The sequence below is a fragment of the Lutra lutra genome, chromosome 1 (assembly GCF_902655055.1).
Source record: "Lutra lutra chromosome 1, mLutLut1.2, whole genome shotgun sequence".
Taxonomy (NCBI): Eukaryota; Metazoa; Chordata; class Mammalia; order Carnivora; family Mustelidae; genus Lutra; species Lutra lutra.
Window position 1 is genome coordinate 69,590,610 of NC_062278.1, and position 16,947 is coordinate 69,607,556.

General features: G+C 37.6%; 1 protein-coding gene across 8 annotated transcripts in view; it reads right to left on the minus strand.

Annotated features, from left to right (window-relative positions):
- Positions 1-16,947, minus strand: part of TFDP2 (transcription factor Dp-2) — a 202,032-nt gene that overhangs the window by 78,392 nt on the left and 106,693 nt on the right. Inside the window, exon 1 of one of the 8 annotated variants that reach the window (XM_047726737.1) lies at positions 13,019-13,083. The exons of 6 other annotated variants lie outside the window; for them this stretch is intronic. The gene's annotated coding sequence lies outside the window, so the exon portion shown is untranslated. Of the gene's footprint in view, positions 1-12,184; positions 12,323-13,018; positions 13,084-16,947 lie in introns of those variants that run through there. One more of the 8 variants, XM_047726727.1, reaches the window with a different exon arrangement.

The following is a 16,947-nucleotide window of genomic DNA, read 5'->3' on the forward strand; positions in this document are numbered from 1 at the left end:
AGAGGACATCATTTTAAATAAGTGCTTTAAAAACCATTATACACATTTTAAAGTCTCTTTCCACTTCAACAAAATGTCCTTTCAACTGCTCTCCATTGCCTAAGTGGCAAGCTGATCCTGGCCTCTGCATCAGCATCACAATTAATTCCCAATAATGGGAAGATCCTCTCAGCAGCAATTCCTCTGCTGGATATGTATCCTAATAAACTAAGCAGAGAAGAACAGTTATACATGTCCTAGAACTGCAACATTATAGATAAAGGCAAAAACCTAGAAACAATTTAAATGTATAAACATCTTTTGGTACATGTGTATGATGGAATATTACATAGTTCCTAAAACAGAATTGTAAGGACATATTAGCCATGGAAAAATGTTCCCATTTTACGAGGCTATGATTGGTATGACTCCCTTTACCTAAAAACTACATACTCATAAGTTATATAAAGCATAAAAGTATGGCAAGATAAACAACAAATATAAGAGAGGTTAGCTCTGGTAAGAGTTTGGGGAAATGTTTTACTTGTTTCATACTTATTCATTACTTGAAAAAACATCTTATGAACATGCATATTTTATAATTTAAAAAGTTACTGCCATTCTGGAGGGAAAAGAGAGAGGGAGGGAGGAAGGGAAATAGCATGAGATTCAGTCACAGCTATTGAAACAAGATAAAAATGTATAAATGAGGTATTTGTGTTTTATAATTAGTAAAAATGAAATCTGCTTTGGAAGCAATAATTTTGTATAAGACGAGAAATTGAAATCCAAGATTTCTTGGATTTCAATAATTATAATACCCAGAAATAAAAGCCATGCATTTAGACAATTGTTTACTTTCATCAAATCAACTAGGTTCAAACAGAAACAGAACTTTTTTGACTCCAAAGGACATATTTAAATCAGTTATAAACATCCAGTATCCCAACATTTCAGGTAGGTTAAGAGAAGTAAACCAAACCAAGTGTGAAGAATTTTTCCTAAGTACCTGGCCTTAATTCATAGCTCTTTGGCAACAGGGGCTTGATACTGTCCAGAAGCCAATTCCTGGCAGTTGGTGTATTTATTAAAAACAAAACTTTAAAGACCTGCCTGGATTTGGGTTTTGGCAATTCTCTGCATTAACTAAATGAGATCAACCACCTGGGGAATTGGCTTGGAAAAAGAGCTAAAAACTTAGCCAAATCTTGGCACAGGCACACAATTTTGGCTCAAAATTTTATTTCAATTTTCTGAGTAATTAGAATCTTTCTATTTTCCATTAGAATTGTCTAGACACCAAAGATTTCTTTCACTCATAATTCTTAAAGGGGTTCCTGTTCCAGTTAGTCACCTTCAATATGTCCAATTAAAATAAAAAAATTAGTGAAATAACTGTGGTTTGTCTACATGATGCCAATGTAAGTTAATTTTTCACAGTACTGACTTTCTGGAAAAAAAAAATTTTTTTTTGGCCTGAATTAGTTTTTGGAAAAACCTTCACCCAAGCCTACTGTCACATCGTCCTAGAAGAACCAAATTAATAACTTACTCTAAGAAAGTGTACACCTATTTAATGGGTTTATAAATATCTCAAATCAGAAATAGTGGTATATCCCATACACATACAGGGTCCCACTCCAAAGGAAAAGCTAACCCTCAGCCCTAAATAGTTAAGAGAATGACCTAGTTTGTGGTGGTGTAGGTGTTTGTCAAAGTCATATCATGCTAGGCTAAAGGGGTTAGGCTCCACTACATGCAAATTATACCTTAATAAAAAAAGAGGGGGGGGTGACCTACACAATTTCATACTTACTATTAAGAGGCTAATTACAGATTATACAATCCTTTTGCTTTCTTCCCTCAGATATTTACTTGCCTTATTCCCTAGCTTCCTTCTAGTCTCTGGCTTGGTCATCACATCAGATGCCTGACCATTCTATATAAGCACTTCTAATTTACTATGATTCTTTACCAGAGCACTTATTTCTATGTGATGATATATGGCCTATTAATATTTACTTCTTAGGTGATGATGATGATTTATTTATTTCTTTATTCTGATTTCCCCTCCTGCTTCTGAGTGCTTGGTTCTTGTCCTGCTGTTTTAAATGCCATGACTGGTAGCCAGCTTGCCCCCTCCCCTGGGTGACAGAGATGTCTTCACGCTAAAGAGCAGACAGGTCACACACAGGCACTAAGCTCTAGGACCTGGTCAGTGCAGAAAGAGCTCTTTCAAGGAATACTGCTCCAATGACCATTTCCAAATACATCATCAGCTGGGAGAACCAATCTTCTAACCCTAAATCACTTGTGCGTGTGTGTGTGTTTCCCATGATAGAAAAGGCAAGAGAAATCCAAATCTAGAAGGAAGAATGAAGGCCTCTTGCTTACTTGGCCCCTAGATGTAGCCAATGGAGGTTTCCCACTGCCCAAGCCAAAAGGCCTTTCTAAGTCCTGAGACTGCCAGCTTGCGAAGAGATCTTGCTAGATACTTTATTCTCAACATTATTTTATTCTCAAAACTATGAAAGTCCTCATCCCCTCTGTGTCCATTTCCATTCCTTTGATGTGCTTCCAAACTAGGTCCTCCAGAATGAAGGCTTCTCAACCAGCCAGGGGAGAGAGTTGCCCTGACTACCCATCCACACATTTATCCAAGGCAGCCACACAGACTCAGGGACAAGAGGACCAACCGTGTTTTAATCACATACCAGACACTAAACCTCTCACTTCACAAAGGACAAGAGGGGGAACTCACCAGTAATCCCTAGGTGTTGGCTGTGAGTAAAAGCACCTTCCAGGCTGAATGTGAACCAAGAGCTAGATAGAAAATCAGCAAGACTACAGGAGTGTATACACGAAGGGCCAATCATCTACATTTAAAATGGGAATGGACTAAATCTGTAATGAGATGTCTAGTTTCTTCCACTACCCAAGAAATGGGGCCAGCACCATCTAAAATGCTCCGACCAAGCCTAAACACACACACACACACACACACACACACACACACACACACACACACACGGACATTCACTGTTTGGAACCTTCAAATGCCCTAGGTCCTCGTGCGAATATAGTTTTTTTCTTAATTTTTAATTTTTTATGATGTTATGTTAGTTACCATACAGTACACATCATTAGTTTTTGATGCAGTGTTCCAAGATTCATTGTTTGGGTATAACACCCAGTGCTCCAAGCAATACGTGCCCTCCTTAATACCCACCACCTGGTTCTTCTAACCTCCCATCCTCTCCCCTCCAAAACCCTCAGTTTGTTTCTCGGAGTCCACAGTCTCTCATGGTTCGTCTCCCCTCTGATTTCCCCCAATTCGTTTTTCCTTTCCTTCTCCTAATGTCCTCCATGCTATTCCTTATGCTCCACAAATAAGTGAAAGCATATGATGATTGACTTTCTCTGCTTGACTTATTTCACTCGGCACAATCTCCTCCAGTCCTGTCCATGTTGATGCAAAAGTTGAGTATTCCTCCTTTCTGATGGCTGAGTAATATTCCACTGTGTATAGGGACCACATCTTCTTTATCCATTTGTCTGCTGAAGGGCATCTCGGATCCTTCTACAGTTTAGCAATTGTGGACATTGCTGCTATGAACATTGGGGTGCATATGGCCCTTCTTTCCACTACATCTGTATCTTTGGGGTGATTATTATCTGTCCACAGCCCACCCACTCCCAGAATTTAAGTTCTGTAAGGACAGGGGCACTTCATTATCTCATCCACTGTTGTATCTCCAGCACCTAGCACACCTTGCCTGAGACATAAACAAATACTGTTGCATGAAAATGAATACATGAATGTCTGGATGGAAGCATACGATACAAATTCATGAGACACATGAAACACGAGTATATTGTGAAAACTACCTCTCCTTCTATCTCCAGCCACCACCTAATTATTCCCTTCCCTACTGATGTCTACTGGTGCCAGGTTGTATATAAACTTTCGGAAAGATTCTAACATAAACAAACATATATGCATAAACGTCCTTTTTCCTTCACATATAGCTGAATACTCTATCAGTTTGCATGTTGCTTTTTTCCCACTTAATAATACTGTATCTATCTTAGATGTCTTTCCATACCTGTATATGTAGTTTTGCCTCAATACTACTTTGTTAACCACACAGTATTACTTTTTATGGATCTACATGTTTATTTATCAATCCCTTAGTAACAGAAAAGCTCTTATTTATTTTTTTTTTAAGATTTTATTTATTTATTTGACAGAGAGAGATCACAAGCAGGCAGAGAGGCAGGCAGAGAGACAGGAGGAAGCAGGCTCCCCGCTGAGCAGAGAGCCCGATACGGGACTCGATCCCAGGACTCCGAGATCATGACCTGAGCCGAAGGCAGCAGCTTAACCCACTGAGCTACCCAGGCGCCCCAACAGAAAAGCTTTTAATATTACAAATATTAATAAAATCCTTTATTACTACAAATACTACTGTAATAATTATCCATGTCTTTACACATACTGGTTGTACCAAATGATTGCACTAATTCACCCTCCATACAGAAATGTATAAGAATCTTTTTAAAAATGTATAAAAATGTCCATTTCTACATATCCTTACCACTCAGTGAGTTAATCAAATTTTGTCAACTTTTAGGTTAAAAACGGCTCTTGTTTCATTTTGGTTCTAATTTATTATAATGAGTAAGGCTGACATGTTTTATTTAAAAATCATCTAAATTTTTCCTGAAAATATGCTCACCTTTCTATTGACTGCTGGTGATTTTTTTACTAGTAGACTCTCTTTAAATATTGAAAAAATAAGTATATTCTTTGTTATGCCTGATGCAAATATTTTCCCCAATTTGACATCTGCCTTTTACTTTTATATATGATTTTCTTTGTGTATTTTTAAAAAATGTAGTGGGGTTGTTTTTTGTTCTTTTTTTTAAGAGAGAGAGTGAGAGTGGGGAGGGCAGGGGCAGAGGGAGAGAAAATCCTAAGTAGGCTCCACACCCAGCACAGAGCCAAGGGCAGGGCTCAATTCCACAACCCTGAGATCCTGACCACAACCGACATCAAGAGTCAGATGCTTAACTGACTTAGCCACCCAAATGTCCCAAGAATGTAGTCAATTTTATACTAATTCTTTTTTTGTGTGATTTTTGTGTCATATACAAGAGGTCTGTAAGTATGTTTAAAAATAAAAATGAAGGTCTGAGTAACTACAAAGTTTATTTATCTTTATTTCCCTCCTTAGAGGTGTATGTTATATACAGACATGTTACATTTTACTTACCTTACAGGTTTGGTATTTCCAGTTGGCTATACTGTTCTTTAAAAACTTAGTTATATACTAAGATTGTATTAAACATCCCCCATGTTTTCTTATAATACATTAATGCCTTCATTTAAAATTTAACATCCTTGACATCTGGAATTTATTTGATGTGAGAAATAAAACATACAATATTTTTCCCTCAGATGGCTCTTTTTAAAAAAATATGTTTCATAGGGGCGCCTGGGTGGCTCAGTGGGTTGAAGCCTCTGCCTTTGGCTCAGGTCGTGATCCCAGGGTCCTGGGATTTAGCCCCACATCCGGCTCTCTGCTCAGCAGGGAGCCTGCCTCCCTCTCTCTCTGCCTGCCTCTGCCTATGTGTGTTCTCTGTCAAATAAATAAATAAAATCTTTAAAAAATATATATATATGTTTTATTTATTGGGGTACCTAGGTGGCTCAGTCAGTTATGCATCTGCCTTCAGCTCAGGTCACAATACCAGGGTCCTAGGATCAAGCCCCACATGGGCTCCACACTCTGTGGAGAGTCTGCTTCTCCCTCTCCCTCTGCTGCTCCCCCTGCTTGTGCTCACTTCTCTGTTAAATAAATGAATGAAATCTTTTTTTTTTAAATGAATGAAATCTTTTAAAAATATATCTTATTTATTTGAAAAAGAGAGAGTGTGCATATGCACAAGCACACAGGAAGGGGCAGAGGGAAGAGGGGCAAGCAGACTACTGAACATGGGGCTCCATCCCAGGACCCTGAGATCAGGAGGTGAGCTGAAGGCAGAAGCTTAACTGACTGAGCCATCCAGGTACCCCTCCCCCAATAGCTATTTTTAAGATATTATTTATTTGACAGAGAGGGACACAGAGAAAGATGGAACACAAGCAGGAGGAGTGGGAGAGAGAGAAGCAGTCTCCCCACTGAGCAGGGTTCCCAATGCAGGGCTCAATCGCAGGACCCTGGGATCATGACTTGAGCTGAAGGCAGATGCTTAACTGACTGAGCCACCTAGGTGCCCCTCAGATGGCTATTTTTAATAAATAATCTGCTCCCCTTCCCCCATGCTGCCATGAAATGTTACCTTGATCATTTACTTATTTGGGTCAATTTACTGATGTTCTATTCTGCTCCACAGATCTGCCTATTTATGTGACAGTATCATATGCTTTTATTTCATTCCTGATTAACATTTCCACCAGAGAATAAGCAGAGTCAGAACAGGAGTGTCACGCATTTTTCCTTTCTGTATTACCCTTTTAACTATTTGTTAATAAGTGTTGTAAAAGACTATCAACTGGTTTCACATAAACTACTAATGAGGTCAAGTCACAGGTCAATTCTAGAATGGGTCAATTCATTTTGCAAGGAAAAAGGATTCTACACCTTAAAACTCTATTTCTAATTTCAGCCAGTCACCTAGAAAGCAATGTATGTCACTGAAGAGTGGACTAGAACAGAAACAATATTTATCACCTTTATTTGACAAATAACTCAGGCCCAATAATTCAATGCACTATCTTTATAAGTAAAACACATTAATAACACATAATTAATTTGAAAAATGGCAACATATCCAACTGGAAATGCCAAGATATGTAAATCAGAGTATATCTACATAACCATAACCGCAGCATCGCTACAAATGGGAGATGTGAGAAACAGAAGACAAAAGTTCTTAATATTGAGTGCCTGGGTGGCTCAGCTGGTTAAGGGTCTGCCTTTGGCTCAGGTCATGATCCCAGGGTGCTGGAATCGAGCCCTGAGCCAGGCTCCCTGCTCAGAGAGGAGACTGCTTCTCCCTCTCCCCGCTGCACCCACCCCTCACTTGTGCTGTCTTGCTCTCTTTCTCTCAAATGAATAAATGAAATCTTTTAAAAAAAAGTTTCTAATATCTCCTAAGTTTAATGGTTCAAGTGGCATCTAGAACCTCCCCCTCCATATTTGGTTCTACAAGGGAATTCAAGCAGTCTATAGTACATAGGTAAGGACAGAAGATCTGAAATGCAAATACCTACATATCATAGGCATGGAAGAAAAGCTTAGCTGTTTTTGCAGCTGTCAGAACACAGGACTTCTAGGATCCCCCAAATGGACCACCTAACCAGGATCTTTCCATGAACCAAAGAAAGGCTTTCCATGAACCAAAGAAAGGCTTTCCATGAACCAAATCAAGAACCTTGAAATGGCCACAAGAAACAAGCTCTTAGCCCTAAGGGTCAATAAATCTGTCCTGTCAGTCTTTCCTACATACTTTCCCTGGAGGATCAAATCTGTTCTCTTGGCTTTGATAAGCATTTTTACATGGAGGACACCTTTTAAAGCAATTAACTAGCTCCTTGTTTTTTTGGTATCTAAAACCATAAATGCCTTGGATTCTTCACTTTGAAAGGAGGAAAAAACTTTCTTTCTTCATCTTCCTGTATGCCAGAATTTAAACAGTGCCTCTTCATTTCTTAAATGAACTCCTTAATTCAAGCTCTGGCATCTGGAATATTATAGTTGTTTTCATTTAGTTCATCAAACCTCAAAGCTAAAAGAACTTAGAAATCATTTAATCCATTCTCACTAGGTTTTCTTTATAGGACCTTTCCTTTCAATATTTTTAAAATGTCTGTCCAAAAACATGTCTCACCTACAGGTTTGATTCTATCACTTTTACACTGGCTTTTTCATCTTTAGTTAAAACATGTCATTTTGTCCTTTTTCTATTATCTTGCTCAGTAAAGGAAATCTGTAAATAAATTTCTCATTTCTACCTGTTTAATTAGAATTTCCCATTTTTTGGACAATATATCTTCTTTTTTTTTTTTTAAAGATTTTATTTATTTATTTGACAGAGAGAGATCATAAGTAGACGGAGAGGCAGGCAGAGAGAGAGAGAGAGAGAGGGAAGCAGGCTCCCTGCTGAGCAGAGAGCCCGATGCGGGACTCGATCCCAGGACCCTGAGATCATGACCTGAGCCGAAGGCAGCGGCTTAACCCACTGAGCCATCCAGGCGCCCCATGGACAATATATCTTCTGATTAATACTTGAATTAGTTTACCATATGGCCTCAGACAACTTGGCTCTTCCAATCCTTCATAGTAATTTTTCCCAAATGGGCCTGTTCTTAAACTGTAAAGGGGTGGGGGTGGGGCAGGGATGTAGTGTCACTCTAATTCCAAATGCACATTCCTTGGCTTCACTCAACATCCAAAGCCTCAAAAACTAGGTGGGAATGCCTGTTTTTTAACAAGTGCCTCAGATGATTCTTATAATCAGTCAAGAATGGGAAAGACTGCTTCAGGGCCCCTTTTTCTCTTGGTTCAAGTTAAGGAAGTAATGGAGTAAAGTAGACTCTTTCCGTTACACTTCATCTCTTAACAAAAAATTTTAAAAAGAATGGGTTGAGTGACCCTTATTTCTTCAGCCTCTTGTTTTTACATGTTACATCTTTTCAGCATTTAACCTACATTCAACCCCTACTTCCAACACCATCACTGCAGCCAGTACACCCACCAGATGGCACACAGACACCGTGTGCATGCCTAGTAAAAGAGTGAGCGGATGGGAGCACATTTTATCTTGTACCAACAGCCGCTGAATGGCTAGAGAAGATCAAGGCAGCTGGGTGCAACCACAAAGATCAGAATTTATGAGTATTAGAATATCCAAGTGCACTTAATTGGAAATCATCCTCATGAAGAAGCCCACGACCTCTCTAACATGATAATCTGTTCCAGACTGTGTTAGTAAATAATTCATTTAAAATTTATAGGAAGGAATGCCTGGTTGGCTCAGTCAGTTAAGTGTCTGCCTTTGGTTCAGGTCATGATCCCAGGGTCCTCGGATGGAGTCCCGCATTGGGCTCCCTGATCAGCGGGGAGCCTGCTTCTCCTTCTCCCTTCGCTGCTCCCCCTGCTTGTGTTCTCTCATATGTGGGCTCTCTCTCAAATAAGTAAATAAAATCTTTATGAAAAATTTTAGTCAGGAGAAATATTTTTCCAATATTTATAAAAGATGGCAAATGACTTACAGATAGACCTACAATTTAAAAGTTGCTTTCTTAAATTTAAAACTTTACAACACTTAAACTCAAAAAGACCAAAAACTACCCATGAATTAGAGTTTCAAAGCACTTCTTTTCCCTAGAAAATTAGAAAGGGGATCACTGAATTCCATAATACCATACTCAAAACTGTAACGATCAATATTCTTATTTCAACAATATGTTCCATTTGAAAGCTATTATCGAAGCTACATCGAAATCATATTTTGAAGAGCAAGAAATCTTAAAGTTAGTCATCAACAGCAACAAAAATCTTTTAATTAAAACCTAATCCATTAAAAGATTTTTCAAAAAAAATCTTATACCTAAGTTCCCTGGGTCTACTTGGCACATAGTAAGTGGTCAGCAAATGAAGCAGTCTCTTCATTTTTGTGAGAGAAATTGCCAAGAGAGTGACAAACTTTGTACCATAAGTGAGCAAAGTGCCAAAAACCAAGCTCCTACTGATGGTCTCCAGCTTTAGAGTCAAGATCCAAAAGTTCATTTATAAATTGGTTGCTTGAAACTTGGTAGAAAGAAGTAATACTGTTATTACATGACAGGTTCCTGGATCCTTTAGCAAGAGTTAACTCATAATATACTTAAAGCCCAATACTCATATTTATTTTATCTGTTCCTAAACAATGTAAAAGATTTTCTTTTCAGAAAAATATAGGCATCAGGCAATCTTCCCTCTGACCTCCACCTCAGAAATGAGAGATTTTTAGAGATTTTGCTGTTGTTTCTAGTTGTACACATATATACATAAGGCAAAGAGAATGTCTACATTAGTCACCCTCTGGGTATTCTAACTTGGAAAACAATGAATAAGCAAAGCTTAGATGCCCACAGACCTCAGTTTTGAGTTCATATATACAATGGGAGAACTATAGGTACCTACTCTGAAAGTCTTTCAGTGTATTACTCTTAATTTGAAGGGTTAACAGTCTCAAAGATTTCTGTATTGTTGTTGCTGATGCTACTATATACCCAACTGTCATGCCTACATCTATAATCGTGACACATATTTTTGGTAACTACAATCTAGGATGATGTCATAGTTATATATCACATGTGGGGCCATCAACTTTTTTTTAGGGCTGTTTATTTCATCAAACTTACATATACTTTGATAAAAATTATAAAAATTTTTACTTTAGTCAGACCTATAGTTTGTAAATCCACTTTTTTTTTTTTTTTTTTTTTTTTTTGAGGGGGTAGGGAGAGACGGAGAAAATCTTTAGCAAGCTCTATGCCCGATTCTGGGCTCCATCTCACAACCCTGAGATCATGACCTGAGGCAAAATCAAGAGTCAGACACTTAACCAACTGAGCCACCTAGGTACTCCTATAAATCCATTTTAAACTCCATGTAAGTTACTTTACTTACCTTAGGAAAAAAACCCTTCAGCTGCTACCTATTGCTATTCCTTAAAAAAGAAAAATGCATGAAGATCAATTTTAGAATCTTAATGTAATCTTAAGTAAAACAGTGATCTGAAAAGCTTCAAAATCTCTAAATTCTGTCATTACGTGAAGCAAGAAAATTTTCTGGGAAGCCTCCAGATCCCAGTTAAGAGCAAGAGAAATTTTTAATAATCTCCTTGAATGTTGGTATCTTTTTAGACCAATTAAACATTTAGAAAACCATTTAATATTTGCTCCTTACACAAATTTTGAACTATGGTTTACGGAATTTTTTTGGCTGTCATCTATTCTTACTAATTTTACAGTGTAGGGTATCATGAATTTTTACTATGTGCCTTATGCATGAAAGATCCGGTGCTCAGCACTGGTTTTTCAAGAGCAAACTTTAAGAAATGCATAAAGTTGTAATGTGTATAAATGCACACTATTCAAGAGCATAGAGCTTCTCTTACTTGTAAAAGGAAAGGTTTTTACTTGTTACGAATTCCACAAATTTAAAAACTATTTTTTTTAATTTGACTGCTTTCATTTACATGTGTATTGCCTCCAAGCTCTTCCTTTGCTACTTTTTTTCAGCAAATAAACATTCTTCTCTGTCCATTAGCAATCAATCCAAGTTTACTATCTTTCTTTTAAGAGGTTCATTTCAATTAAACTAAAATATTTCTCTCCCATTTCTTATTCAAAGATCTTTTTGGAATAAGTCCTATGCTTCTCACTGAAGATAAAAGGATCTCTCACACTATATGCAAATAATGTTTTATAATGCAATTTCATTTTGAGCCTTAGTACCTATTGTGCAATTACAAACTTTTGCAACCTAAGTATTCCTTATATATTTTATAATGGGTAGGCTTTTTTCCAAATATTCTGTAGGACTTAATGATCATTTTTCCATAACTTACGTGCACTAAAATTAACTTTCTCACATTTCCATAATTATATTAATTTTTTAAGATTAAAAAAAAAAAGTCTTTCCAAAAGGTATGTTACTCTACTGATTCTCAAATTCTAAGTATAAAAGAAAAAAATTTAAATGACTAAGTTTTATTTATTCCCCGATTAAGTCAGATTTATGACCTCCCCTCCCCATTCCAGCTACTGTGAATTTCGAATAAAACAACCTCAATTGTAACAGAAGAAACATCTGTTGCTTTTTTCTTCATCAGGGCTTTCCTAACTGAAAGAAAGGCTCTCTGCCTGACCTCCTCTCTCACTCCCCCTCCCCACCCACACTAAGTTCCTTAAAACTCCTTTTTAAGTAAATGTATTATTTAAAATGTTACTGTATCTACTTAAAATGTCATAACATTGTAGAAATATTCACTTCCTTATTAAAATTCAAAGAATGGGTAACTCTTAAATACATCCAAAAACAAGAGCTGTGACTACTAGAATATTAATTGTAACTGAAATGCAGACTTTCCAGAATATATTTGAAGTGATCAACTCAATCAAGTTGTCACACATTCCAGGCTCACTCACTATTATTTAGGGCTCAGATTTTCTTCATAGGTTCCAGATTCATATAGGATCTTGCATGGTATATTTTCTTTGCAAATCCAACACTAACATAATGGCAGTCACTACCCCAAGAGGCAGACACCAAATGGTGCCACCCACACTCTCACACTGTGCCTCATAATAAACCATAAAGCAGTGGAATGCACCGGCCCCTTTATGAGCAAACAATGCCCGAGCTTCATTAGAATACAGCTGACATTTTCAAAGCACAAATACTTTTAAGAAAAATGTACTAGGAAAAAAGGAATGAAACAGCTATAAAAGCTGAAATATCTTTTTAAGTGTCAGGTTTACTTCAAAGATCCTGAGGAAGCATATTTTGCCGTTGACAATTTGAAAGTTTTCACAAATTAAAAAAAAATGTATAGTTAAGGGCAAAGCTTATTTTATTAACCACTGGAAAGAAATGAAAGTAAAAACTATCATTTGAATTGCATTCACCAAGTAATAACTATGAAGTATCTTCAAAATTATTCATTTCCTCAAATGCTTTCCTAGTTCTTGAAAGAGGAAAGCTGAGCTCTAGAATTATTTTCACATTTTAATTGATTTATGTAAGTTACTGAGTGATAAAGTAAGCTTACTCTACCCCTCCCCCCCCCCCCCCCCCCCCCCCCCGCCCAACCCAACCCCCATACCCTGTAGTTTTCCTTGCTTGTCTGCAACAAGCAAGGACGTCTTGAATTCAGCGTGCTCTTGGCTATTTATCAACTTAATACTGCTGCTGCTGGAAGAATATAAAATAAACACGGTAAAAACTCACCCAGCAGTAAGAAACAAAATGATCTCTCTTACCTGGTCTAAAGAAGCATGCCTCTCACTGCAGTACCAACAACACTCTACAGTCTTTGTTACCATTCAGTGGAAACTTGAGACTGTGTCAGACATAAGTAATCGAGCTCAGAAAAGCTCAATTTAAAATACTTCTCAATAAAACTAAAAAGATGCTCAAGAAAACTGTTTAAGTAACTGGCTTTCAAAAGACATATGAATTCTGTCTAATGCAACAAAGATCATTCAAAAGAAACTAGAAGTGTAAGTCTTAAGAGACAAAGGGGCTTTTTAATGTGTAGAATCTTACTTTCTTATTAAATTAAAGGTTTTAAAAATATGCTTAAGATAAAAGCGGTAAAAAGATAAAATGGCTAACTCCAAATTAACATTCTAAATATCACTTGAATTTTAACTAGCTAAAAAAAAATAAAATTAAACTTACTCATGAAATCTGCATAATTCGAATTGTGCATGTCAGGGTATTTGCTGGCTCCAAAGCAGTCTACAAAGCAGGAGACCTTAATGCATCTTGAAAGCAGAGCAAAAGCTCCATAAGTTTCAGGGGGGGAAAAAAAAAAAGGAAAAGAAAAAAATAAAAAGGAGGAGAAACTCTTGAAAAACTGGTCGGGGCTTTTCAACCTGTAGTAACTGTCTAGCTCCTCTGAGAGGGGGGAAAAAAAAAAAGTCCTGCCCCCTGAGATAGGAGGCTATGTTTCAATGCCAACATGAATGACAGGCCCGTTTCTGATATCAACAAAGAGCAGCTTAGTTGGGCTCAATTTTTTTCACTTTCCCACACGGTTAGAAGTTCTAAATTTTTCAGGTTTGTATCTTTATATCTAGGGTTAAGTACCTTTCTCCATTTTCTCAAGAGAACCCCATCATGTTGTCCTAGTTTTTTAAATGATTAATTAAAAATACATACCTAATCCTCTTACTCAGTTTTTCCTAGGCAGGAAGCTAAACAAAAGATGACCTCTAAAGTTCCTTTCCAAATCTATCTTCTGTAATCTCAGATCACCATATGACTAATTATTAATATTAATAAGCTTTTCCTACATCCTGACATGTGGGTACAAGGAGAAACCAAAAGTAGGTAACAAACATAAAAATAAGGTAACTGAGATAAAACTGTCAACTAGCTAGATATAAAAATCATTTACTAAAGTACATGAGTATGATATATAAATTCAAAACAATAAACACTTTGATCAATGACATATATTTACTGAATGCCTATTATGAGCCAAGCACTATTTGGGGCTCTGAGGATATAGCAGTGAACACATCAGATAAAAGCCAAACAAAAATCCTTGTCTTCAGTGAGTTAATTCGTTTATATTTCAGTTCCCTGAACGTACAACTCTCCTAGACAGACTAAGATATCGCTTTCCTTTTTTGATTAGTTACCACCTAATCTGAAATCGTCCTCTCTGAAAGTATGTCTTGACAAAAGCTTCAGAAGGGCAAAGATTTTGTGCTTTCTTCAGTGTTGTATCCTCAGCGTCTAAAACAACACCTATTAGATATTCAAATAGGTATATGTGAGCAAAACAGATGAGAGCTTTTTCACAGTCAAACTTTCCTTTGCAAATAGACTATGTACTACCTATTTCATTTACACGCATAAGGATTTAATTAACTTGCATTATAATTATATAATTGCTTAAAATTGAAAAACAACCTATATGACTATATTTTTCAGATTCTATCTTTTCAGATTCTAAAATCTGTTTTCACTATCAGATGTGACTATATTTGACTTAAAATTCTATATACTGGGGCGCCTGGGTGGCTCAGTGGGTTAAAGCCTCTGCCTTCGGCTCGGGTCATGATCCCAGGGTCCTGGGATCGAGCCCCACATGGTTCTCTGCTTGGCGGGGAGCCTGCTTCCCCCTCTCTCTCTGCCTGCCTCTCTGCCTCCTTGTGATCTCTGTCTGTCAAATAAATAAATAAAATCTTTAAAAAAAAAAATTCTATATACTAAGTTTTTGTGGACTATCAGATTTCGAGGCTTTCGAATAAGAAATGAATTTTGGAAATCATATGGCATCCCGTCAGTTTTATATATGGAGAAATAACTTTAAATTCCTCTGCTTCTCATCATTCTTGTCACCTTACCATAAATCACACACAGAAAATACGTGCACACCTTTAACCTGTCTCAACAGCCAGAAGTGGCTGCATATGTCACCCAAGGCCAGAATATTCAGGGACTAGATAGATATGGTCACAACTATTCTAGTGTAGCCTTTTCTTTTTTCTTTTTTTTAAGATTTTATTTTTTATTTATTTGACAGAGAGAGAGCATGAGCACAAGGTGGGAGAGGGGCAAAGTCAGGGGGAGAAGCAGGCTCAGCAGGGAGCCCAACGTGGGTCTCCTCCCACAGGGATCATGACCTGAGCAGAAGGCAGACACTCAACCACTCAACCAACTGAACCACCCAGGGGCCCCTCCGGTATAGTCTTAAAACAAAAGGAAATTAGATTTCTCAGTACTCAGATATACTCATATACTTATAAACAGCAGAGTATCAGTCCCTCCCCCTGTCCCACTGCCAGAGCTGGACAATGATTAAAAGTTCAAATATAGGGCACCTGGGTGGCTCAGTGGGTTAAACCTCTGCCTTCGGCTCAAGTCATGATCGCAGGGTCCTGGGATCAAGCCCTGTATCTGGCTCTTTGCTAAGCAGGGAGCCTGCTTCCCTCTCTCTACCTGCCTCTCTGCCTACCTGTGATCTCGGTGAGATAAAATCTTAAAAAAAAAAAAAAAAAACTTCAAATATAAACTACCTGCAATATCACATATTCAATATGTGTTCTAACAAAAAAATCTAACAGCAACCCAAGGTCAGAAAACATGTGATGGCTGAGATCAAGTAATGGGTAAGATAAGGTGGGACCAAAGCAAGATTTCTTCAGGAATGGTTCCTACAGAGGCAGTATTTCTTTTCCCTAACCATTACTCATTCTTTCTTCAACAAATACTCATTGAGCACTTTAATGTATCAGGCACTGAGCTAGGGAGGAAACTGACCTGCTGCATAGAGCTCAGTACTGTCTACTCCATAGATCTGACTTTAAGCCTATCCCTATTCTTCCATGTTTCTTTCTCCATGTCTGCCCTCCTTGCCAGTGCCCCTTCTCCAGTCTCAAATTCTTCACTTACACAGCCCTTCTATCTACTTTCAAGCCATTCTGGCCAAGCAGCATAATGCCTAGCTTCTGTGTTCCTTTCCACTGCATCACACACTTTGGGGGAATTATGAGTGTTCCTACTGGCATAACAAAATACATCTTGTGTATGTCCTCTCAATTTCTCCTTAATCTTACTTGGTTATCTAGAAAACGCCAAAGGGGGCTAGGCATTCATTCCCCAGGTTTATAAGCTAATTTATTCAGACTGGAGTTTGTGATGGTTATTGGTAAACTGACCAAGGATTAACCACATCTTACAGGTACCTTTCTGATTCTACAGGCAGAAATGATATTATGATAGCATAACCATAGTTTTTACTTGCCCATTCTGCTAAAGGAAGTATCTGCGAGATCCAATTTGTGAGGGAACGGAAATTGCCCATGCTGGTTTCCTATACTTACTCACATTTTGAAATAAGATGTCTAATCATCCTGATGAAAACTATATCTAAAGCAAAAGGTCCCTGCTACCACTTGCATGGATAAGTGATAATTTCTTAAATATATCATGCAGTAAAAAATAACCTCACTTTCATTGCTCCTGTTCTTCTTCCCACCTTTAAATACAGAAATTTTTCAAGGATCTATCCTTGATGTTCCTTTATTCAAGACTTACATTCCCTCTTTGAAGGGTATTACCTATTTCCATGGCTTTATCACCACTATATAGAGGACTATGAAAATTTATACTTCTAGCCCTTGTCTTCTCTGTTCTGCTCTGCACTCTAATTTACAATTGCCCACTGGACATC